Source organism: Eurosta solidaginis, chromosome 5 (genome assembly GCF_040869045.1).
Source record: "Eurosta solidaginis isolate ZX-2024a chromosome 5, ASM4086904v1, whole genome shotgun sequence".
Lineage (NCBI taxonomy): Eukaryota > Metazoa > Arthropoda > Insecta > Diptera > Tephritidae > Eurosta > Eurosta solidaginis.
This window is the reverse complement of record NC_090323.1, coordinates 194393144-194418212: the sequence shown is the minus strand read 5'-3', so window position 1 is coordinate 194418212 and position 25069 is coordinate 194393144. Positions and strand designations below refer to the sequence as shown.

General features: G+C 37.7%; 1 protein-coding gene and 1 pseudogene across 1 annotated transcript in view; both read right to left on the bottom strand.

The window, feature by feature from the left end:
* LOC137252021 (uncharacterized) overlaps positions 1-25069 on the bottom strand; it is a 490237-nt gene that overhangs the window by 412402 nt on the left and 52766 nt on the right. The window lies entirely within an intron of this gene.
* On the bottom strand, positions 13841-15312 carry LOC137254358 (uncharacterized; annotated as a pseudogene).

Sequence of the window (25069 nt, the reverse complement as noted above, 5' to 3'; positions counted from 1 at the left end):
CTTTATCAGCATAAACTAAATTTTTTTTGAACTGAGATAGGGCGCTGGTGACAAATATTTATGGTGTTGAAATGATGTGAGAATAGAAGGTCTGAGAATCGGATCGTATCTATTTTTTATACATCACCCCTAAATTTTTTTTTAGACAAAGGTTTTGGTTTTATTTTTTTGTGAAATAGCATTCGAGACAACATACTGCGTCGGACAGGGACTGAAATTGAAACTTGGTTGGGAATAAGGAATAGAGAAGAAAAAGAAATTGTGAGAAAAAAAACGAGGAAAGGAGAAAGAGACTGAGAAAAAGATAGAGTTTGACGCATATTGAGAGATTGGGATAGACGAAACGGGGGAGGAAGAAAAAGAGGATGCTAGAGAGAAAAGAAAGGATGGCAAAGATGGAGAGGGAGAAAAAGGCGCAGTGGGAGGAGCGGATAAAAGGATAAATGGGAAGGGAGGGAAAAGGAGAGAAAGAGGTAAAAGCTTCTTAAAAGCTATGCAGCTTGACCAAAGTTGGGTTAGAACAACGTATGCCGGGTCTGCTAGTATGTATATAAAATTAGAAATGAGGATTTCTTCGTTTGGTGTGTAGTCAAGTTACTAATTAGCTAACATTATAGGCCTGGATTTATGCGCTAATGCTCTCTCCTCTTCTGCCTTTTCAATGTCATCTCTGTTTCTACTTGTAATAAGGGATAGTTCGGTGCATTTGCGTGGGAGGAGCCGAATTTGCCGGATTTAAGTTTCGCTACTACATATTACACCTTCTCTTCTGCTGGACTTAACATTGACCCCGGCTTAAGATATCATATCCGCTATTCTCCCAAAGGGAAGGTTTCCCTTTGTTGTGTCTATCTACGTTGCAGCCACATTTTTTTGTACCTATATGTTTAAATACTTTAAATTTGTCTTTCAGTCGTCTGCCTTATTTATTTCAATACCGAAAGAAAAAAAATAAACAAATGAAATATTTACGCGTCATGAGCTTCGTGTTGAAAGATCTATTATGCTCCGTTTTTTTTTTTTTAGATTACGACAAAATTAAATTGAATATGCAAAACAAATATCTGAAGGAGTGGCTACATTTGTCAAATGCACACCTCAACTGGAAATGGATTTTTTTCACAACTTCAACTCATCCTCTCTCTCTTCACAACTACCATAACACCTTTTCTTAATATCTAGTAGCACAAAAAAAAAATTTCTAGCATTAGCTAACAGCAAAATAGTATTTATGCGCTCGTAAAATTTCAACACATTTTATTTAACCCATAATTTTGTTGCTCATACGACGTGGCGTACACGTAAGCTTCGAGATGCCTATCCATAAATATTTATGTTCCAAAGAAACATATGAAAATAGCAACTTGCGTTACACATACATGTGCATGAATTGCAGATATATTCCTCTATTCCTCTTAATATGTATTCATCCGGTTGGAAATTGTTAAATAAATTTCTACTAAACCTTATGTTCCCGCTTAGAAGTGTTTACTCATATAGGCACTAATTTTATGTACGTATGTATGTGCACCTGGGATAGCTCTTCAAACCCATCTTTGTCGGAAAGTGTTTGTGTTGGCATAATTGGAATCCTTCTTTTCTATGAAAAGTATATATGAATGCTTTTATTGTGTTTCGTTGTAGGTGCACGTATATACTCGCCTGGTGGAAAACCTGTGGAAATAAATTAACACAGAAAAATCCCACCAAGTGTAGCTCGGTTTCGGGGTCTGCATATTTTTTAATCCAAGTGGGTAGTGACACTCCCATTTATGTAAAAATCCAAATTTGAGTAAGAAGTAGGCGAAAGATCGGAACAACGAAAGTGGAAACGGGTTATTAACAAGCAGGTATGCATTAAGACAGTTTTGGGAAGATTTGTAGTCACTTATGGTAGGCAATTTTAGAAAATAAACTCGATTCGCCATATATCCACAAGATTTTCAAGTAGATATCTCATATTGGGAGAGTTAGGGTAATATTTATGAGGAGTAGAGAAAGGAGAAAACAGAGAGTCAGTGGTGTACAGAGGATCGTGCCGGAGCGTACAATGTAGCTTGAAGAGGGGTAGAGAAAAAGTGCGGTAGAAAAAGAAAATAAAAAATCTTTTAAAATAGGAGCTGGTCAACTTTTAAGTCGGATGGTCTTTGTATGTAGTTAAAAAAAAAGTAGGACGCAGAGAAAGGGGGCACTTAAAATAAGTAGTCAAAGAGCGAATGAAAAGTAGGGTGGAGGAAAAAGGAGGGGGAGGACGAGGAAAAGAAAAAATAAAGAACTCTCCCTGGGCAAAGGTGGACGGAGAAGGTAAATGGAAAGCTAGAGCTAGAGTTACAAGGGAAAACGAAGTAAACGATAGGGAAAGGTAGGAAAAGAAGTTAGAAATATAAGGAAAATAAAATAATAATAAAAGATATGAGTAAAAAGATAGTGGTACCTGGATCGAGCTAGAGGAAAAAGAGCGACAGGGGAATGGGAAGTTTGCTAAGAATATACATATGAAGCGGAGGAGGAGTCAATGGAAAGTGGAGAAGGAGAGGAAAATTAAATAGAAGAGAACAAAGATAATGAGGGGACGACGGATATGAAGAGAAACTGAGAGGAAAGTGAAAGTGAAGGCGAAGGACCTGCATGAGAGGAAGAGAAAAAGTGGGGGAAAGAAAAGGAGCTAAAAATTCTTTAAACAAAAAATTAGTGGGTCAGCATTATAGATTGGGTTTATGTGTTTTTAAGAAGAAGTAGACTGCAGGTAGAAGGGGGATAGAGAAAAAAGTAGCTAGAGTAGTTAGGGTGAAAGAAGTGTAGGGTGAGTTGGAAAAGGAGAGGAAAGGATAAGGAAAAGAAAATAAACTAAAGTAAGGAAGAAGAAAGGACAAAGGATAAGTGGGGAATGGAAAGTTTGAGAGCAATATACTATGGAAAAGAAGGATGAAGGGCGCTGGAAAGTAGAAAGGAATCTGGAAAAGTAATAGTCGGGGGCAGGGAGAAGAAGGGCAGCATAGAAATGGAGGAAGGGATGAACAATTTGTGGAAATAGAAAGAGAGAAAGTGAAAGAAAGGGAGACAGTGAGAGAAGGGAAAGAGAGAGGTGGATAGAGAGAGGGGGAGAAAGGGAGAGAGGAATTAGAGAGAGGGAGAGAGACGGAGGGCGAGGGAAAGAGAGAGAGAGGGAGAGAGATATAGATATATAAAGAGAGAAAATAAAGAGAGAGAGAGAGAGGGAGTTTTGTGAGTTTAGAGAAAGAGGCGCCCCATGTTAAAGGGACTTAGAGTTTTCCGCAGTATGCATGACTATCGTAAAGGGCGACTAAAATCCATAGACTCTAAAGGTGGAGGGGTAAAAATGGGATGTGCTAGCTTGTACGGAAAAGGACTTTCCACATACGTAATATTCATTCGGAGCGGGTGGGAAACGACTTTAATTCGCTTAGTATGATCAATTGGCGCCTGTTAACCCATCGAAGAAGCGACGGGAGTGGCTTGTTGAGCGCCCGTAATCGTTTAAACGATTAAGCGCCAACTAGCTAAGTAAGTAAGAGTTTCTCACAGGGATGCTCGTGTATGTGTGTGTTTATGTTTGCATAATAATTTCCATTTTACATCTTTTCATATGTGGTTTCATGCAAAAATATCGCTGCCTTTTTTTCGCAACATACCAAAGTGTGTGTGTGTGTGTGTGTGCATCGCTTGCATAAATTTGTGAAGTATGCTCCCTTCAAGTACATACTCGGTGGCATCTGTTCCGGTCACATACCAACTACTCATACATGCATACATAAACTACATTCTAGATACAGAGATATTTTAACTTATACATGTAGATACATATTTCATATTTTACGATAGATGCGTAAGTATGCGCTTTTGTTTGCTGCTTCCTTTGACTATGCAAGGTATGCTCTTTACTGAATACATCTCTTTGTAAGTACACATAATGTATACGGTTCTTGTTTGTGTGTATTTGTGTGCATTTGTATGTTCTTTATGACTTCCACACCTTTCAGTACTTTCACACTTACACTCAGTATACCATATTTTTTTCTAAATGGCCTAACACTTAATTTACGGTATAAAATTATTCTCCTAACCACACCCACGTATGAATACTTCAAGCTAAACATACATATCTATATTGTAACTCAGTTTTTCTCACAATATCTTCAATGAGAACTCATGATACTAGGCGTTGAAGTCGACCCTTACAAGTATTCTTTAGTTTATTTGAATTGTACTTATTCACACCATATGCAACTAGCCAAGTGTATTAAGTCGCGCCACTTCTTACATAGCGAATCCTCTTGTCAGTTGAATAAAAGAAATCTTATCTTGCTTCATTTAGCCAATTCACACGTTCTCAGCGTTTTAATTACTTGCATAAAGCTTTATATTGACTGACACTGGAACGAGATTTTGTGGGTAAGACTAATTAACGAAATTATTAAAGATGACGACCTAAGTCTAGATATGGTATTTTTTTCCGTTAGCGGTTTCACCGTGTTTTATCTTTACGAGTCCACAAATAATTCAAATCAGCTAAAGGGAGTATCCACAGCAGAGTTATATGTTCAGTATTGTCTCTATAAAACCTTTCAATCAATTCATATTTTTCATTTCTTCATGTTAGGTCGGTTTGATGTTTGTCCAGAAATTTCAGTACAAAATTTGGTAATCTGGCAATCGATGTTTGAGTTACTTCCTTGCGGCTAAAGTCTCGAAACGTCGAATATACTGCGAAACCCGATGACAAGGCAACAAGACTCGACCAAATTTGGAAGTTTTGCGGTCAACTTCCGATGAGCTAGGAACATGAAGCGTTGAACATAGTCTAAAGTTTAAGCAAACTTGAATACTTAGGATAAACCGTTCTTCTAGATGAGCCAAAGATCAAAATATTAGGCTAGGCTAGCTTGGAGTGGCCACCGGTGCAGGCACCAGTGCACTTAAGGTCAAAAGGTCCAATTGTAATACCACGTGAATCTCTCCCTTACTCAAACCAACAGGTCGATTCAGCAAATGTTAGGAATTTCTTAGGTTCAACCTAGCCAGTTCACAAAGATCGTCAAAGAAGGGAGTTCCCAGAGATTTCTTCCCCTTGCGCCAAAGCGCAGGACAGTCGCGCAGAAAATGATTGATTGTTTCTATCTCCTCTTCGCCTTTGCAGCTCCTGTAGCTCCATCATTATAAGAAGCACCCAGCCATTGTGCATGCTTCCCAATTGCTATGTGGCCGGCTATAAGTCCAACCACCAGAGATAAATATGCCCCCCATTCCAAGAAGAAGTAGACTTCTTGTACGTCTCGCATCCCATTAAGGCCACACGAGCTTAGTGTTGTAGCAGGATTCGAGATTGCTCCATCTCACACCCCCTTCCCTAAGGAAAATTTCATTAAAAGTGAGCTTACAGGTAGCGAGCGGCATGCTCTATTCCTTCCAGCACCCCGAAAGCGGAACGGATATGCCTCCTCTGCGAAGTTCACCAGCCATCTCATTGCCCGGTATTTCCGAGTGTCCAGGCAACCATACCAGACTGAGGGAAGTTTGCTCAGCGATCTCGTTAAGAGACCGATCCAAACGCTTTTAGTGCAGCCTGGTTGTCAAAGTAAATGAATTTTATTATAGCCGTGAACAGCATTCCTCAAGTAATCAACGGCCTCATTTATAGCACCCACCTCCACCTGAAAAACGCTGCAATGATAGGGTATGTTAAAGGATAGATTCCACCCTAGTTGAGGTGCAAAGACCCCGTTTGTATCCAATTTGGAGCCGTCATTATATATCTGCGGCCTATCGCTCAGGTCCGGCGGCTCCTTCAACCAATAATCCCTATCCTGGATGACAACCTCGTACTTCATATCGAAAAATACAGCCGGAGCGCAATAGTCCGACGAAGGCGCAGAAAGGAGAAGAAAATGCCGCGCATTGCTTTGCCATTAAATCTATTGGCAACACATTGAAAAGAGTATCCAGCGCCTCCGCAGGGGCGCCCGCCAAGCAGAATGCAGCACTTCTTTGTACCTTCTGGAATACTCGTAGGTACGATTTTGTATCTAAGCTCGTCCACCAGACCAAAGCCCCTTATAGAAGGATTGGTCTAACAACAGCACGATTTTTTTTTTGAATATCTTGATCCTTGCGCCACCTAGCGGCGATTTTTTTCACAGGTCTCTTTCTATACATGTATGTATTGGAATGTTAGACGCGATAACCTCCGAAGAGATTTTAGGCCGAGCTTCTCTTCCAATTTGCGTCGTGCTCCTTTTAATTTTTCCTACAAATTGGCGGGACAGGACCTACTTGTTTTATGCCGACCCCAAACGGCATCTGCACGGCAGATGGATTTTCACTGGGAGCTTTTCATGGCAGAAATACACTCGGAGTGCTTGCTAAACACTGCTGAGGGATGACCCCGCTTAGAAAAATTTTCTTCTAATTGAAAAACTATGTTTCCAAAATTTTGATGTTGCTTTGGCCTGGGCGTGAACCCAGGATCCTCGCTGTGGTAGGCGGAGCACGCTTGTATGTATTTGTGTATGTATTGTGCGTTCCAAATATCTGCCAAATCGGGCCTCAAATACGGAGATCGGAGTTTTTTTTATCTTATTATTGCATTGTCATGGGGTTCTGAACTATATTCCAAGTTTCAAGCTTGTAGCATATAGGGAAGTTACTGAAATTTTAATTATAAAATCTTTTGCAACGGTCTGTAAAATCAAGGTAAATAAAACCGTTTAAAAATACGGGTGATTTTAGGCCGAGTTCCACCTCCAATTTGCCTCGTGCTCCTTTTTTATTAAACGGTTTTATTTAGGTTGAGTTGACTTATTTACATAACTTCACGATAAGATACAGACTTGAAACTTGGAGTATAGTTCAGAACCCGATGACAATACAATAATAAGAAAAAAATCGCCGCTAGGTGGAGCAAGGATCGAGATATTCACAAAAATCGTATTTGTGGTCCGATTTGGCTCATATTTGGAACACATAATACATAGAAGAATAGAAAGCTACCTATGACAAAAAATCGCTCTAGGTGGCGCAAAGATCGAGATGTGCCAAAAATCGTATTTGTGGTCCGATTTGATTTGGTCCATATTTGGAACACATAGTACCTACATGAATAGAAAGCGACCTATGATGTCCGATTTGGTTCATATTTGGAACAAATATTACATATAGTCCGGTAGAAGTGACATCAAAATATTTTGGAGTTGGAGGAGGGACAAGCATGCGTGGCGCAGAGTCGAGTAAAGTCTTTGGAAGGATTATGTACTCAGGACTTGGATTGTAACAAATTGTCAGGAAAAAGTCCTTGTAATAATGAGTCACTAAATGAGCTCAATAGAATGAGAAATAATAGGCAATTAAATATAGACTAAAAACTTGGAAAAAGAAAAATTATTAAAAAAAAAAAAATTTAGTTAAACGGTTTTATTGAAAACAATACTTACATGAAGTAATAATAATACTAAAAGCTAGAAAATAATTAGGTAGGTCGTAGGTACTAGTCATCACACTCCTCATCAATCTAGGGCGTTGATCAGACAATTAAATAAAAGCGTTGGACGCGTAAATTTCTATTGATAGTCATATATATGACCAACTGAACCTTAATAAGGTTATGCCTTGCCTCACATTTTTAGAAATTTTACGCACTCAACGCTTTTATTTAATTGTCTGATCAACGCCCTAGATTGATGAGGAGTGTGATGACTAGTACCTACGACCTACCTAATTATTTTCTAGCTTTTAGTATTATTATTACTTCATGTAAGTATTGTTTTCAATAAAACCGTTTAACTTAAAATTTTTTTTTAATTATTTTATTTCCATACAAATTAGCGGGAATGGACCTGCGTGTTTTACGCCGACTCCGTACAGCATCTGCAAGGCAGATGAGTTTTCAATGAAAGGCTTTTCATTATAGAATACACTTGAAATGTGTTTGCCAAATCACTGCCGAGGGGCGAAACCGCTTAGAAAACTTTTTTCAAATTTTTTGATATGGCTTTGGTCTGGGCACTTGGGAACTTCGGTGTGATCGGCGGATTACGCGAACACAACACCACGGCGGCCGCCAAAAACAAGTTATAAGTCTCTCAAAATCGCCATTCGTTTAGAACAATTGTTTTTCGAAGGGTGTTTCCGATTTTCTTCCTTTAAAAAAAAAAAAAATAATAAAGCTATTCGTCTTTCGCATGGAAATTCGCATCCCTCTACATAACACAAATGCATACATAAATTGCCTCTTGATTGATTTTTGATAAGCAAAAAATGATTGAAATTACGCTTTGTCCGCAAAAAATTTATATGCAAATATATGCCATAATTATGCACAACATAGCACAACATATCACTGATTGCTTATAACTGCGAATAGATTGAATGAAATTCATATTCAACGCTCATACCAAATGTATTTAATTCCATCAGCATTCAAGCGTGATTTACAGTTGCCACCAGTTGTATGAGTATACGTGAGCTTAACACCGTTATAGTGGTCATATATGTTAATATGCATGATTTTGTATGTTGAATATGATATATCGAGTTAGCATTTACAACAAAAAAAATATATTACATATGCATACAACATGTTTGATTTCAACAAAAATTGTCATAATCAAGCATGCGGATATCAAATTTTTTTTCTGCATTCTGCTGGTTTGTTGTGCATTTTGTGGCGGAGTTTGTTTGCTTTTATGTATTTGTAGTTTTATATATTGGCTCACACCTAGCAGTAACACACATTTCGAATTGAATTCGTTATTGCAAAAAAAAAAAAAAACATATATAACATGCTCAGTAATGTTAAATGAAAATTGGTATCGATGAATTTTATTTGCATGAATGAGATATAAAACGAAAAAAAAGCAAGTAAGGAAAGCTAAGTTCGGGTGTAACCGAACATTACATACTCAGCTGAGAGCTTTGGAGACAAAATAAGGGAAAATCACCATTTAGCAAAATGAACCTAGGGTAACCCTGGAATGTGTTTGTATGACATGTGTATCAGATGAAAGGTGTTAATGATTATTTAAAACGTAGTGGGCCTTAGTTCTATAGGTGGACGCCTTTTCGAGATATCGCAATAAGGGTGGACCAGGGGTGACTCTAGAATGTGTTTGTACGATATGGGTATCAAATTAAAAGTATTAATGAGGTTTTTAAAAGGGAGTAGCCCTTAGTTGTATATGTGAAGGCGTTTTCGAGATATCGACCAAAATGTGGACCAGGGTGACCCAGAACATCTTCTGTCGGGTACCGTTAATTTATTTATTTATGTCATACCACGAACAATATTCCCGCCAAGCTTCCAAGGGCTTTTGATTTTGCCCTGTAGAACTTTTTCATTTTCTTCTACTTAATATGGTAGATAACACTACGGACTCAATCAGTCTATGTGAGGTCCTCATGGACCGGCCAGTTCAACCTAATATGGTAGATGAAACACCCATTTTACAAAGTTTTTTCGAAAGTTATATTTTGCGTCAAAAAACCAATTCAATTACCATGTTTCATCTCTTTTTTCATATTTGGTACAGAATTATGGCATTTTTTTTCATTTTTTGTAATTTTCGATATCGGAAAAGTGGGCGTGGTCATAGTCGGTTTTCGACCATATTTTATACCAAGAAAAAGTGACCTCAGATAAGTACGTGAACTAAGTTTAGTTAAGATATATCGATTTTTGCTCAAGTTATCGTGTTAACGGCCGAGCGGAAGGACAGACGGTCGACTGTGTATAAAAATTGGGCGTGGCTTCAACCGATTTCGCCCATTTTCACAGAAAACAGTTATCTTGATAGAATCTATGTCCCTACCAAATCACAAGGATTGGTAAATTTTTGTTCAACTTACGGCATTAAAAGTATTCTAGACGAATTAAATGAAAAAGGGCGGAGTTACGCCCATTTTGAAATTTTCTTTTATCTTTGTATTTTGATGCACCATATCATCACTGGAGTCGAATGTTGACATAATTTACTTTTATACTGTAAAGATATTAAATTTTTTGTTAAAATTTGACTTAAAAAATTTTTTTTTTTTAAGTGGGCGTGTTCGTCATCCGATTTCGCTAATTTTTATTTAGCACACATATAGTAATAGGAGTAACGTGCCTACCAAATTTCATCATGATATCTTCAACGGCTTCCAAATTACAGCTTGCAAAACTTTTAAATTACCTTCTTTTAAAAGTGGGCGGTGCCAAGCCCATTGTCCACAATTTTTCTAGTTTTCTATTTTGCGTCATAAGGTCAACGCACCTACCAAGTTTCAGCGCTTTATCCGTCTTTGGTAATGAATTATCGCACTTTTTCGGTTTTTCGAAATTTTCGATATCGAAAAAGTGGGCGTGGTTGTAGTCCGATTTCGTTAATTTTAAATAGCGATCTGAGATGAGCGCCCAGGAACCTACATACCAAATTTCTTCAAGATACCCAAAATTTACTCAAGTTATCGTGTTTACAGACGGACGGACGGACGGACATGGCTAAATGAATTTCTTTTTTCACCCAGATCATTTTGATATATAGGAGTCTATATCTATCTCGATTAGTTTATGCCATTACGGATTACCGTTATGCGAACAAAGTTAATATACTCTGTGAGCTCTGCTCAGCTGAGTGTAAAAAATTGTACGAATTGCAAATGACATCTGCTGGGTGTAAACAAGTACGCTGAAAAAAAAAATAAAAATATGGAAAAAAGTTTTGTACAATGGCAAAAAAAAAAATCCATTGATGATAATACTCCTATATGGTGTGTGAAATAAATATCCGGTATTCGAATGATATTCAGCAATTTTATGAAAGTTTTTTGTTAGATGCAGAAGGTTGTTGCTTGCAAGCTTCTCTCACAAACGAAGTCGGCTGCAGAAAACCATGTAATTTTCCTTTAAGCAAAGCTTTTCCTTAAGAAATAGCTCTTTGATGGATCGGGCGCTCTTTGGTGGATTGAGATAATAATAATAATTATCCCAACAGTTTTACCCTCCAAAGCCTGTCTAACAGACAAGAGGGGCACATCTGCATGACGAACGGGTTTGTTATTTTTTCTAACCAGCCGTTGAAAGGCAAGGATTTGTTAAACGTCAAGATCTAAAACTGCTTAGCTACAGAGAACTGTTAAACTCATCAGCTAAGTTACACAAATAAGGTAGGCTAAGTAATACTGGCATATAAATAGTTAGAAAAAAATAATAATAATAAGGTTAGTAGGACTGATTTGACACTGCCTTCTGGCGTCACATGGCTTTAAAGTAGGCTTTGTCAGTGATAGCAGATGTAGGAAGTGCGGCTTGCCAGGATAAGACTCCAGATATTAGGAGTTATGCAGCCGTCAGATCTAGAAGCAGCGTGCGGCATAGATCCTAGAAGGCTTCTAGCCAAGAGGACTGAGTTATTTTATAACATTGGTCCTGGTTTTTGATAGGGTTTTATCAGCTTCGTACGGCTGATCATTAAATCTTCTTCGGCACATGGCATCGCCAATGCGTAGATGTCCATAAATCTTTCGAAAAACTATTCTGGCACTCCCAGAGGCGCGTTATTAATATGAAGGTTGGAACTAAGCTTGCTATCCATCACAACCCCTGAGGCAAGAAGCTCATAAGTATACGTGTAGGAATACTATCAGGACCGTATTTAAAAGATTCTTTTATAGCCATAAGATAAAGTAAAACGGGTAATGTAACTGGACAAATAACTGAGTTGTTCGAGTGAAGCAGATACTGATAATTGTGTGGTTGTGAATTTGTAGAGCTGAGCTGAGTAGTTGGATTTAAAAAAATTTGCAAAGAACTTTGAAATACTAAGGTTACCGCTACATACATATCTGGGCACTGTCCCAAATTGGACTAGGCCTAAGTTAGGAGGAGTGACCCCGCAGGAAAAGTCTTGCACAGAATATGTAACAGTCATTCTAAACAGTAAGTTTTCGTCGAAGCCTAGCGTGGAGGAGAGAGTGTAGAAGACACTTTATGTATGTAAAATAATGCTGTGGTGTACGTGGGGTCTATCGCCCTCTCTCTCTTATTGGGTATTTACAGCGTTTGTAAAGCCTATCCTATACTTTTGCGTCCTTATTAATTCGATCATAGAGTGGATATTGCCATGCTTAGTGACCGATGTCTAGATCGAATGGGAGAGGAAGATTAAATCGTCCGGCCAGATGATATATTTCCTGCCATGCTAGAAATTTCGAGCAGAGCGCTTACAATATTACTCGACGGATGCAGAATACTGAATAATGTACGCCACTATTTGGGGACTGCTTGTGTAGTTTTCCTACCAAATCAAGGAAGATCAGTCATATGTATCCCAAAGACAACAGGCCTATTAGCCAAACAATATTTCTTCTCAAATTCTTTGAGCTGCTGATAGATGTTTGCATAAAATCCAATATGGACAACAAACTGTTCTCCAAAGCACAACATGCGTACACCAAAGGCAAGTCGGTAGGTAACGCACCGCATAGAATAAGCCGTGACTATAAGCATTACTACCTGGGAGTCCTCCTAGACATTGCTGGGGCTTTCAACAATGTCTCTAAACAGACAATCATGCAGGGTCTAAAGTACATTGAAGCACATCCAGCCATAACCAGATATATCGGCTGCATGCTTAATTCCCGGCAGATAACTTCGCAGTGGGGGCTGTTTGAAGTAACGAAATTGGTTTTGCCACCTCTGCAGTGGATGCTGGTCATCAACCAACCGCTCAGGCGGTTCGATGTGCGAAGCATCAAACTTCCATAGTGGTATTGCACCATCAAATACTGTACGAACAGACTACCTTATACTGCATCTCCGCTTCGATGGGGTTCTTAGAGCCACACTAGAGGTGGATAGTTGGCTCCAGAGTGCCTCAATGGCAGACGAACCGATACATGTGTTCCAAAGTAATGGAAGGAACAGGGTCTGCGGTCTACTATGCAGATTCGAAAATAACCAGATACTACAAGCTGCCAGATCACTGCACTATGGCGATTTTAGCGGCAAAAAATACTTCCCGACAAGCTAGCTTCACCAAATTTGGTGTGTAGACTTCTAATGATAAAAAAATCGATTTGAGAAAAAAATAGGCGGGCCACGCCCCCTTTTTTCAAAGTAGTGGCAAAACGTACTTCCTGGCAAGCTAGCTTCACCAAAATGGTTACACGGACAAAAAAGCAACTTGAGAAAAAATTGAACGGTCCACGCCCTCTTTTTCCTATATCCAAAACCCAAATTGTCGCCAAAAAGCTGGCTTCATCAAATTTTGAAAACGGACTTCTTCTGACAAAAAAAACTTTAGAAAAAATGGGCGACCCGCGCCCACTATTAAAAAAATATTGAATGCTACTGAGGCGCGGTGCACTAATATTTTGTGTATTGTGGCAGACATAGGGTACCATTCGTAGTTTTGGAAAAATATTTCACTGGTTTTAATGCAATGATCACGAAACCTTTGAGCATCAATTTCAAATTCAGAGAAGATAGCAATTAAGCTTATGTGTAAATGTTTCAAAAAATCAATATTTATACCAGTAATAGATGCTAAAAGGTCCGTGCAAGAAAATGCTCTTCTAGCTGTGTTGCCATCGTTGGTGTTGCCGCTGCCATTTGCTTTCGGCTTATCGACATGAAGCCCCATTTGAAGCAAAAACTCTTTTTGAATTTTTTGTTTCTTTTCTGCCAGGATTCTCTTCTCTTCTGCTCTACGAACTTGCCACTTTTTCAAATCTAGCTTGTATGAAAGTTTTAAAACAAACTCGAAACTACGAATCCACGCATGCAAAGGGCTTAATCCATATTTCAAAGCGTCGGTCTTCGGTTCAAAATTAGTAGAATCAAAGTTTCTTATAGTTCGAATTCCGTTGGACCGGCATGACAGATGGGACATTGCTGTGCACTTTTAGTTTCTGTCAACACATTTAAGACTTTCCCATTTATTAATGTCATATATAAATTATATTTTACTTTAATTTTTTTCCCATTACTTAGTGTGTATTGTAGTGGTTTCAACTCCTCAATCTGTTTCTTTATGTTGTGGTTTTCAGTTAAAATGTGCTCTTTTGTTTCTTTAACAAACTCCACTTTTAAAGGTCTACAAAAGCGTACTGACTGAGGTGTACGGTTTACCCAAATGGTGTACCCTGCTGATGAAATTATTTTTATTGGAATGACTGATGTCACAAAAAGGGAATGATCGAAACTTTCCGAAGTATTTTCCACAAAATTTGGTTTAAACAAGCTGTGACTGGTAGAACCATCAAACCCGTAGCTCGAAATTTGGATCGATTCTTCAACATCCATTGTACACAATACTTCATCTTGATATTCAAGAATTCTTTTAGCTGTGTGGTCTAACAAATTTTGCAACGACACTTCGACAGAGCTTTCATTCGCTTTGATTTCATCCGGTCTACATTTCAATTTGCTTTTATAAACTTTATCATAAGTCGGATAAATACTACAATTGTGTTTTATGTTTAATTGCCGCATATTTGAGTACACCTTTTTAGTTAATCCGTTTTCTAACACAAACATTAGATCTTCATCAGGTGATACTGGCTAGTATTAAGAACTTCTCGAATTTTGGATGGCCGATTTGGAGATAAAGCAACTTGTTGTAGGACAAATTTCAAATCTGTTGCGTGGGATTTTTTTGGCAGATATAGAGGCAGCATGAACTAATAATTGCGCATTGTCTCCTTGCTAGGAAGCTAATTCGGAAGCTAATCTCCTTTTATTTCTTTCGCAGCTATCATCATACGTCAGTTTTGGTCGCCCAATTGTATTAATCTTTTTCGGTATTACAAAAATTGTTTCTCGACTCAACCATTTCTTATTATATTATCTAAATGCATTCTCATTTCTGGTTTGTTCATTCCATTTAAGTTCAATAAAATTAGATAAGTTCCGAGCTTTAGTACATATCAATTTACTTAATTCACTGTCAATTTCGTATGAAATCTTTCCTTTTATGTAATTCGAAACATTCCTGTTGTTTCTCAACCAAAACTCAAATATTTTAGAATTTTTGAACCTGAGTGTTTCTACAAAAGTATTAAAAATTCGTTCATTAGCAGTCAAATGCATACACTTTTACCATGACATAAAACTTGAGTTTTATACAAACAATTACATGTAAATAGTTCCAATGACACTTCAAAAAATTTTTAGTTTTACTCCACGAAAAACGATAAAACTCTTCAGAATTTCACAAAAAAATACATACAAAAAACCACCAAAATAAGTACGAAATAAAAACATTTAGCAAACTATATTTGTATATAGTAAAATTACTCACCTCGAGTAATAGAACTCATATTTACAAAGTTTTTTTACAAGAATATATTATTAAAAAACAGTTTTTAATTTTATAAAATTTCTGCTGCTTCACTTGTATTAACGCGTACTAAAAAATTTGTAAACATTACCAGCTGTTTGGACATAAACAGGGTTGCCAACAGTAAATTTTTTTTAAATTTTTTCTTATCAATATGTTGGGTATTGAACACTATCAAAATAATTGCAAAAATTTAAATTTGAAAAATTGACTTTTTGCCGCTAAAATCGCAATTTCGGCTATAGTGTACTGTATCGTTTTTCAGGCGGAAGTAGTAGCCGTGATTAAAGCAGTAGAAACGCTGGAAGAAAATCGCTTAAACTGCAGCGTTGTCACCTTTTGTGTTGACAGCCAAGCAGCAATTAAGGCAATAATATTTCATATTATATCATCTAAAATTGTGGGTATTCGTCGAAGCTTGCTCTGTAGACGGCAATTCGATTGAGCGAGATTAAAAGCAGTTAAAATGATCGACCAAGCAAAAAGGGGTGGAACCAAGCGCCCGGCTGCAGTGTGTCAAAGATCATGTGTGGGTCTTGCAACATTAGACTAACAAAGTTACTCTTATCATTGAAAAGAGGGGGATGAGGTATTCTGGCTGGACATTGCCTTTTGGCGTCACATGCTTTTGAATAAGGGCTTGTCGGTGATAGCAGATATAGAAATTGGGTGTAGGAGGAGGAAACGATCTTGCATGTTTTGTGCTCTTGCTCTGCGTTCGCAAGGCTAAGTCTCTAGCTATTAGGAGTGGGTAAAGCTATCAGATGTAGGAGCTGCAAATAGCAGTGGTCTTGGGTTTTGAAAGAGCTTTTCAGTTTGGTCATTGAGCAAACTTCTGGTAACACTATGAACTCATTAAGTATATGTGCGGTCCTCACGAGTCAGGCATTTCAATCTCACCTAACCACTGCTATTTTCGTGTTCGCTACTGTATATTACGTATGACGAGCAAGGCTAGCTAATTCAAACAACTTTATTCTTGAATGTTTTGTTTTGAGTGGTAAGTGACAACGTTCAATTATTTTATACTAAAAAATAAAAAACACACACCCTAATGTCACTTAAATAATAATTTTTATTTTGTAACTTAAATTACAAAAACAATAAAAATTGTTTCGACACTCGCGTGGTGCCTTCTTCAGTTGTTTGTGTCAACTAACCATTGTCTATCAGGTGACAAATAAAGCCTAGCAATACTTAACAATAAAAAACAAATAATTTCCAATATTATAATATCATACCGTACAAAAAAGAGTAATAAGAGAATGTGCGTTGGCAACGCAACAACAATAGAAAGTAAAACAGAAAATTTAATGCAAGGCTGAAAAAAGACTAGAGTACAGTGGGCCACTATCACGATTAACTGCAACATTTTTATTAACATAGATGTGTAGTGATTCTAAAATATTTAATTTATTTATATTGGATTCTGATACAATTAATTTACAGTCCTCTTCACTTAATGCATGCTTGTTCAATAAAGCGTGCTCCGCGATTCCGCTCCTTGGATCAATATTTTTGATGTATTTGAGATGTTCATTCATCCTAATTCGTACAGTGCGACTCGATTGGCCTATATATTTCGCGCCGCATACAGTTCCATCGTCATTCATTTGTGAGCACGTGACGGAATAAACCCCCGGTTTATCCAAACTGTCACACTTGTCCTTCGTCGATTTAAGCAACGATTTCAATTTAGATTTATTTTTAGGCGCAACGTTTACGTTTACTTTATTAAACAATCTTTTAATATGTTTGAAATAATGCGTATCATAAGTTATGCTACAAAAAACTTGTTTATCTTTTTTACCCACTGTATCGAAAAACGAGCTGCATTCTCTTTTTTCTTTTTTGCTTTTATGTTTGTTTATTAGCTGTAGGATGCTGTTAGGGGAGTAGCCATTATATTGAGCTATGTTTATTATTTTCTCTTTCTCTCTCTTAAATGCGATTTCGTTTAGCGGTACATTTACAAGACGATGAGTCATGGAATTAAAAGCTGCTAACTTGTGGGAGTAGTAGTGATTCGATTCTATGGGGATGAAACGCTCAGTCGATGAAGGTTTTCGATAAATATCGAACTCGATAACTCCATCAGTACCATGTCTTACTTTTAAATCAAGAAAAGGCAGCTCACTATTTACTTCAGATTCATATGTGAACTGAATTTTACTATTTATCGAATTGAATGAGTCAAGCGTGCTATTGATTTTGTCTTTCTCAATAATTACTACACAATCATCGACATAGCGATAGTATACCCGTGGGAACAATGATCTCTGAGTCAATTGTTCTTCGATAGTATTCATAAATAAATTGCATAAAAAGGGGCTTATATTTAACCCCATTGGTAAGCCGTCGATTTGCTCGTAGAATACACCTCTGAATTGGAAAAAGGATTGATTAACGCATAAAACTGCTAGATCAAATAAAGCACTGGAGACCGACGGATTTAAGTTTTGTCTGTCGAGCCAAATGTGTAGTGCGTCCAAGGCCCCTTTTTTTGGTACGCTTGAGAAGTAAGAAATGATATCGAATGACGCAAAACATTCATTCGAATTTAACCGAACATCTTTAATTTTTGTAATCAATTCTAATGAGTCTTTTATCGAAATATTATCGAAACTCTTAAGTTTGTTGAAATAATCACTCAGCCATCTTGCAATGTTGGAAATAGGGGAAGTATATCCAGAGATAATAGGGCGAAATTTATTTCCAGGTTTATGCGCCTTATATATATATATTTATTTGATCTAGCAGTTTTATGCGTTAATCAATCCTTTTTCCAATTCAGAGGTGTATTCTACGAGCAAATCGACGGCTTACCAATGGGGTTAAATATAAGCCCCTTTTTATGCAATTTATTTATGAATACTATCGAAGAACAATTGACTCAGAGATCATTGTTCCCACGGGTATACTATCGCTATGTCGATGATTGTGTAGTAATTATTGAGAAAGACAAAATCAATAGCACGCTTGACTCATTCAATTCGATAAATAGTAAAATTCAGTTCACATATGAATCTGAAGTAAATAGTGAGCTGCCTTTTCTTGATTTAAAAGTAAGACATGGTACTGATGGAGTTATCGAGTTCGATATTTATCGAAAACCTTCATCGACTGAGCGTTTCATCCCCATAGAATCGAATCACTACTACTCCCACAAGTTAGCAGCTTTTAATTCCATGACTCATCGTCTTGTAAATGTACCGCTAAACGAAATCGCATTTAAGAGAGAGAAAGAGAAAATAATAAACATAGCTCAATATAATGGCTACTCCCCTAACAGCATCCTACAGCTAATAAACAAACATAAAAGCAAAAAAGAAAAAAGAGAATGCAGCTCGTTTTTCGATACAGTGGGTAAAAAAGATAAACAAGTTTTTTGTAGCATAACTTATGATACGCATTATTTCAAACATATTAAAAGATTGTTTAATAAAGTAAACGTAAACGTTGCGCCTAAAAATAAATCTAAATTGAAATCGTTGCTTAAATCGACGAAGGACAAGTGTGACAGTTTGGATGAACCGGGGGTTTATTCCGTCACGTGCTCACAAATGAATGACGATGGAACGGTATGCGGCGCGAAATATATAGGCCAATCGAGTCGCACTGTACGAATTAGGATGAATGAACATCTCAAATACATCAAAAATATTGATCCAAGGAGCGGAATCGCGGAGCACGCTTTATTGAACAAGCATGCATTAAGTGAAGAGGACTGTAAATTAATTGTATCAGAATCCAATATAAATAAATTAAATATTTTAGAATCACTACACATCTATGTTAATAAAAATGTTGCAGTTAATCGTGATAGTGGCCCACTGTACTCTAGTCTTTTTTCAGCCTTGCATTAAATTTTCTGTTTTACTTTTTATTGTTGTTGCGTTGCCAATGCGCATTCTCTTATTACTCTTTTTTGTACGGTATGATATTATAATATTGGAAATTATTTGTTTTTTATTGTTAAGTATTGCTAGGCTTTATTTGTCACCTGATAGACAATGGTTAGTTGACACAAACAACTGAAGAAGGCACCACGCGAGTGTCGAAACAATTTGTATTGTTTTTGTAATTTAAGTTACAAAATAAAAATTATTATTTAAGTGACATTAAGGTGTGTGTTTTTTATTTTTTAGTATAAAATAATTGAACTTTATTCTTGTTAGGGATTTAAATTTTCTTACTCCTTCTGTTACCTTCAATTTTCTACACCTTCACCTAGCTTTAAATATATACAAAGCTATGCATGTATGTTTATAATTAACTTATACTAACAAATATTAATATCTAAAAATAATAATAATATCGCAGACTTTTCTGTGAATTAAGGTTGTTGACATTCAAAGAAAATCATGAACAAAGCACAAGCAAATAAGAAGAAAAATAAGCTAAAGTCAACGCTTTAACCAGCACCGCCATCAGCGAAAACAACAAAAACAAACAGAAAAAAAGTTGAACTTTTATTGAAAAACTTGCACGATTGAGTAAACAATGATGATCTGGTGACAACATCATGTCGCCTAACCTTACCAAATCTGCACACACGCACACATTTACATACAAATACATGCATACATACATATACCGACTAAGCTCTATTCATTAGAGCTGAGCAACAAATCTCCAATGGCGACCACAGGCAAATCATCCATGTAAAAAAGAATATGCTGACATAGAAATTGTTAGTTGCATGTTTATGTATGTACGTTATTGCTTGTGTGTGTGTGTATGTGTGTGTAGTGTGTTACTGAGATTTAATTTTGAACCACCTTTGAAAAAATCATCAATGCACTATGTCCCTGCTTTTGGTAAGGTAGCATTGGCATTCTTCGTGTTGTCGTTAGTCCTTAGACGAATGACATGTCTGGCGGCCATTAAACTTGGCTGCTACCTCTACTAATACCTACATACTTGCTCATGTGTGTTTGTGTTACTCTATAGATATGTTTAAAGTAAATTTAACCAGACACGTATTTAGTTATTCTTATCTACATATGTGTGTACTAGGCCGGGTCGATTTGAGGGGAGGCAAAAAAATCGCCCATTGCTCTGTGAAAATCATATTCTAGGGATCAAAATAAGAAACTTTGCCGAAGGAACCATACCTCTAAAACGAATTCTGACACTGACTACGTTGTAGTTTTCTTTTTTGTTTGTTTACCTGAATGCCCAAAAGGTAATATCCACAGAGAGGGCACATGACTTTTATCATGAAATTTTTCCGCAACCATTGACCTTTGCTTCCACATAGTCAGAAGAAATGGTGAGGCACTGATTTTTTTTTTATACATTTTACTCCAATTCAAGCAGCTTTGAAAGGGCTTATTGCATAAAGCAACGAAAACTTTCATGAGCTTTTAAATAAAAGTGTGCACATACACATAAGGTGCAGGATAGTACATGTATGCATGTATTTGTGTTGTATGTCATATACAAAAAGGGCCTAAGTCATAGTGCGCTATCTTTCAAAACCCTACTTTTAAAGATCTTCGCTCAACGTATATGTGAATCCTGATTGTAAGCGTAATGTATTGCTGTTTTTGTTGTTCTAGCGATAAGGCCACTCCCCGAAAATTTTGAGGATTTTTGTCGATGATGGTGGTCCTTTGCCGGTTATAGATCAGGCACATTTCGGTAACAATCATCATTAAGGTAAAAGCCCAACCAACTCGGAAGTTATTTAGTATGTCCATATTGAACCTCCTAGGCCATCTCGTCCTCCAACCCCTGTTCTTTGAGAATCGAGGAGTCGCCGAAGGGTTGGGCACCCAACCTCCCTTGAAAGGGTTGCGTTATACAACCCCTTGAATCGCCTCTTACTAAAGGCATTCCTGCCGCGGGTATATTCTAAGCCCTCTTATCCGCTCGGGTAGTGTGTAGAAATGGTTTGCAGTATGGGAGATTACAAAATGTAAGCGTAAGTGTAGTCACTACAACTTGGCTTAATGTGGGGACTGTGTACTTCGTGGAGGTGATATGAGCCAAATAAGACAGCAAATGAGTTAATGGAAATGAACGAAGGCCGAAAACTAAATTGATGATGTATAAAGGAGAAAGTGAAATGACAAAGGAGAATAAGTAAATTGTAAGAAAATTGAAACAGACGAAGAGGAGGAAGAAAGATAGCAGTATAATAACAATTTCGATAATAATCTGGATTAAACCAAAAGCAAGGAAATCAGGCGAATAAAAGGATGGGAAGTAAAAGGAAATATTCGACGTCAAAACCGAAGCCGGTACCGAAACCGGACGGTGTGTTATCAATTTGTTATGGAAGTATCAGCGGTTTGTTATCCATGAGCTAAACGTTTTTTCTCGGTGTGTTCTCAACGAGTTATCAATTTGTTTTGGTCAAAGGCTATCGACGAGTTAACGACGAGATATCGGGTTATAAGCGAAATGATATCGATTTATCATCGAAAAACTCTCTATTGTTTATCGAAAAATTATCGAAAACCTATCGATTTTTCGTCGAAGTGTTAGCAATGCGTTATCAGCATCTTATAGAAAATTTATGGATTATTTTCAAAATCATTTCGATTAATTGGCGAAAAGGTATCAATATGGTAAAAAAAAATCGATTTGCTATCGAAAGGTTATCGGGGTGTTTCCATTTGCTACGAGAGTGTTATCGAAAAGTTTTAGATTTGTTATCGGAGTGCTATCGAAAAGTTATAGATTTATTATCGAAGTATTACCAATTCATTATCGAATTGCCATCGAAAAGTTATAGATTTGTTATCGGGGTGTTACCAATTTATTACTGACATGTTGCCGATATTTTAGCGATGAACAATCCGTTTGTTATGAAACACCGATAAAACTGCACTATAGAATCAATGACAATCTGTATGAAGTCGATAAAATCTCGATAAAAAACCGATAAATCGACGGTAGTTTCGTTTTCGATAAAAAAAACGATAAAAAATCGGCGAAGCTCTTATAAAATGGCCTGACATTTTTTGTTTCTGGTGAAGTTAAAGTTAAAATTGTTGCGGTTCGACTCTGGATAAGTCCTTCAGAGACCCTAGCTAGACAACGAAACCAAAATACTTTCGCCTCGTTATGGCAAAAGCTAGACAGGTAAATATGAAGTCTCTCCATGCCTACACCTCGTTATCCTTCATGCAGCTGCAGTAACAGGTTCTTTCCAGTATGTTGATATGTGGCGCATGGATGCTCATGTATCAGTGATCCATCAAAACCCCAGTCACCATTGTTAGTTGAGCTGTGAAAAACTCATTAATTCCAACAGACCGCTTTCTATCCACAGTCCACCCAGTGTTTGCTCAGTTGAATTAAGGCCCATCTATAGAGGAGCAGACCACAAGTGGCTAGGGTTACTGCAGTTACCTATATTCTGTTCAGTTGTACCCCCCGAGGAAATGACTATTCTGAAGCTTGCATAGGAGCCAACTATTGGCACATAATAGTCTGTTTTGTCTGAGATGAGGTCAAGGTTGGTAAGTATGCCCTATGTGGGAAAGCACATAGCCCATTTGACGAAGCCAAATCAGTTACTAAGCCGTATTCGCCATATCCATCCGAAGTATGTTCAGCATGACATTCAGTGTCAAGGTATGTGTTTTTTAGGAACGTCGGAGGGATCGTAGACGTAAACTAAGTGAACTTTGTTTTTCGCAATACGTTCTCTAGATCTGTCCAAAAGGCTTCTTGTTTTCCTCGACGAATGACAGGGCCATTTATGTTGGAAAACCTATGGCCAAATTCACCAAAATATTTTTTTTCACATTTTGCGTTGCAAACCGCTTCAGTCGGACGCTCGTCGGCAGTCGCACCCTTGCTAAATAAACGCTTTTAACGCAAGTAAGTTGTTTTTGTTATTACGTAGTTTTCTGATGTGATAAAAATATCTAAATATATCATTTTATTACATTTGAAATGAAATCTTGGCACATTTCTCCGAATGTGACCATTTGAGGCGTAACGGTTTTCAATATACCAATTTGAAGTTATAAAACGTTTTTCGAATATTTATCTTTATATGTGTGGAAAGCAAATGCTGCTACAATTATTGCTTTTGTGAGGGAATAAAGCCAGTAGTCAAATGTACTTGCATATGGTCCTCACAAACGACCATGTGTGTATGTATGTATATTAAGGTGGTCCGCAACGGAACGATTTTTTTTCTCACCACCACAAGTGATGCTGCCATGGTCGAAGACATAAAATATAAATTAAGTTCCTAATGGAGGCGGTTAAAATTTCAGACGGTGTGGAAAATTTCAGATTTCGAAACGGGAGCTATCGTTTTTATTGAAAAGTTATCGGAACTTATCGAAAATTTACTGTCAATATAAATGTTGATGCGGCTGCAGTTTAAGCTGTTTCCCCCAGTGTTTCTACTGCTTTGGTTACGGCTACTACTTCCCCTGAAAAACGCTTCAATGATGTGGAAGCTTGTATGATCTCCTTATATCCGGATCAGTATTCCGCAGATTCAACTGCTCCACGTCCGCCTAAATGCACCAATGCGCCAACCATTCACTTCTAGTGTGGCTCTAAGAGCCCCTTCGAAGCGCAGGTACGGAACTATGTACGCTGTAATTGATGACGCAATACTACTATGGCCTTATGGTCTGCGCTCAAGTTGTCTCGAGGCGTTGAACCTCGTTGCAGTTGTTAGCGCTATGTGTTTCTACACTAGGCCTACAGGTGGAATGTGCAGACGGGTTTTTGCTAATTGCTCCCATATTGCTTAGCACTGATAGCCTGCATACCTAATTTTTCGAGGTAGATTCTCGTTTGTGTGGCTGTATACCGCCATAGATCCCACGTCTACCCCAGCATTCTATTACATGTGTTAAAATACTCTCGCGTTTACGTTGAGCATCCACTACAACTTATTCTCTGGAATGATTCCTCGATATTTGGAACAAGGTTTCTTCTACACGGTCACGCCCTAGTTTAGGCCTAGTCCAATTCGTAACCTTGTACATCTTAGCAAACAACAACATATCCGTTTTCTCCGCGTTGGCGGTCAATCCCACATTAGATGCATTTATATCTCGAAGCACCCGATCCTGCAAAGTTCTAATTGATGGAAGGCACTTTCCACTCATTTGTGACAATGACAACGTCATCTGCTTATGCCGTTTGTTTGACTTGTCTCTCATCAAACCGCCTGAGTAGTTGGTTAATGCCCAGCGTCCACAACAGAGGTGATAGTACCCCGCCTTGCGGCGTAACCCTGTCCACTGACTTAATGGCCTTCATACAACTCCCATTGTGAAGTCATCGTCCCGCAATTTTACGTGCAGCAAATATGTTTGGTTATGGCTGGATGTACTTCAATGTAGCTAGCACCATCCATGATCGTCCGTTTAGAGACATTGTTGAAAGCCTCGGCAATGTCAAAGAACACTGCTATGGCATACTCCTTATATGCCTGGGCTTTTATGCTTATAACCATCCTATGCATTGCCGTGTCAACCGTCTTGTCTTTGGTGTACGCATGTTGCGGAGAGCAGTTTTCCATCCACGTTGTTCTTTATGTACAAATCTAACAGCTTCTCAAAGGTTTTGAGCTGAAATTATATAAAGGTAGTCTATAGTCTTTGTGATGCGTATGACCGATCTTCCCCGCCTTTGTTATGAAAATGACACGATCAGTTCTCCACGAGTGCGGTACATAACTCAGTCTTATGTACCCATTTCGTGATTGAAGTTTAAATGCTGTATGCTGGCTCTTCTGAATCGTCTCC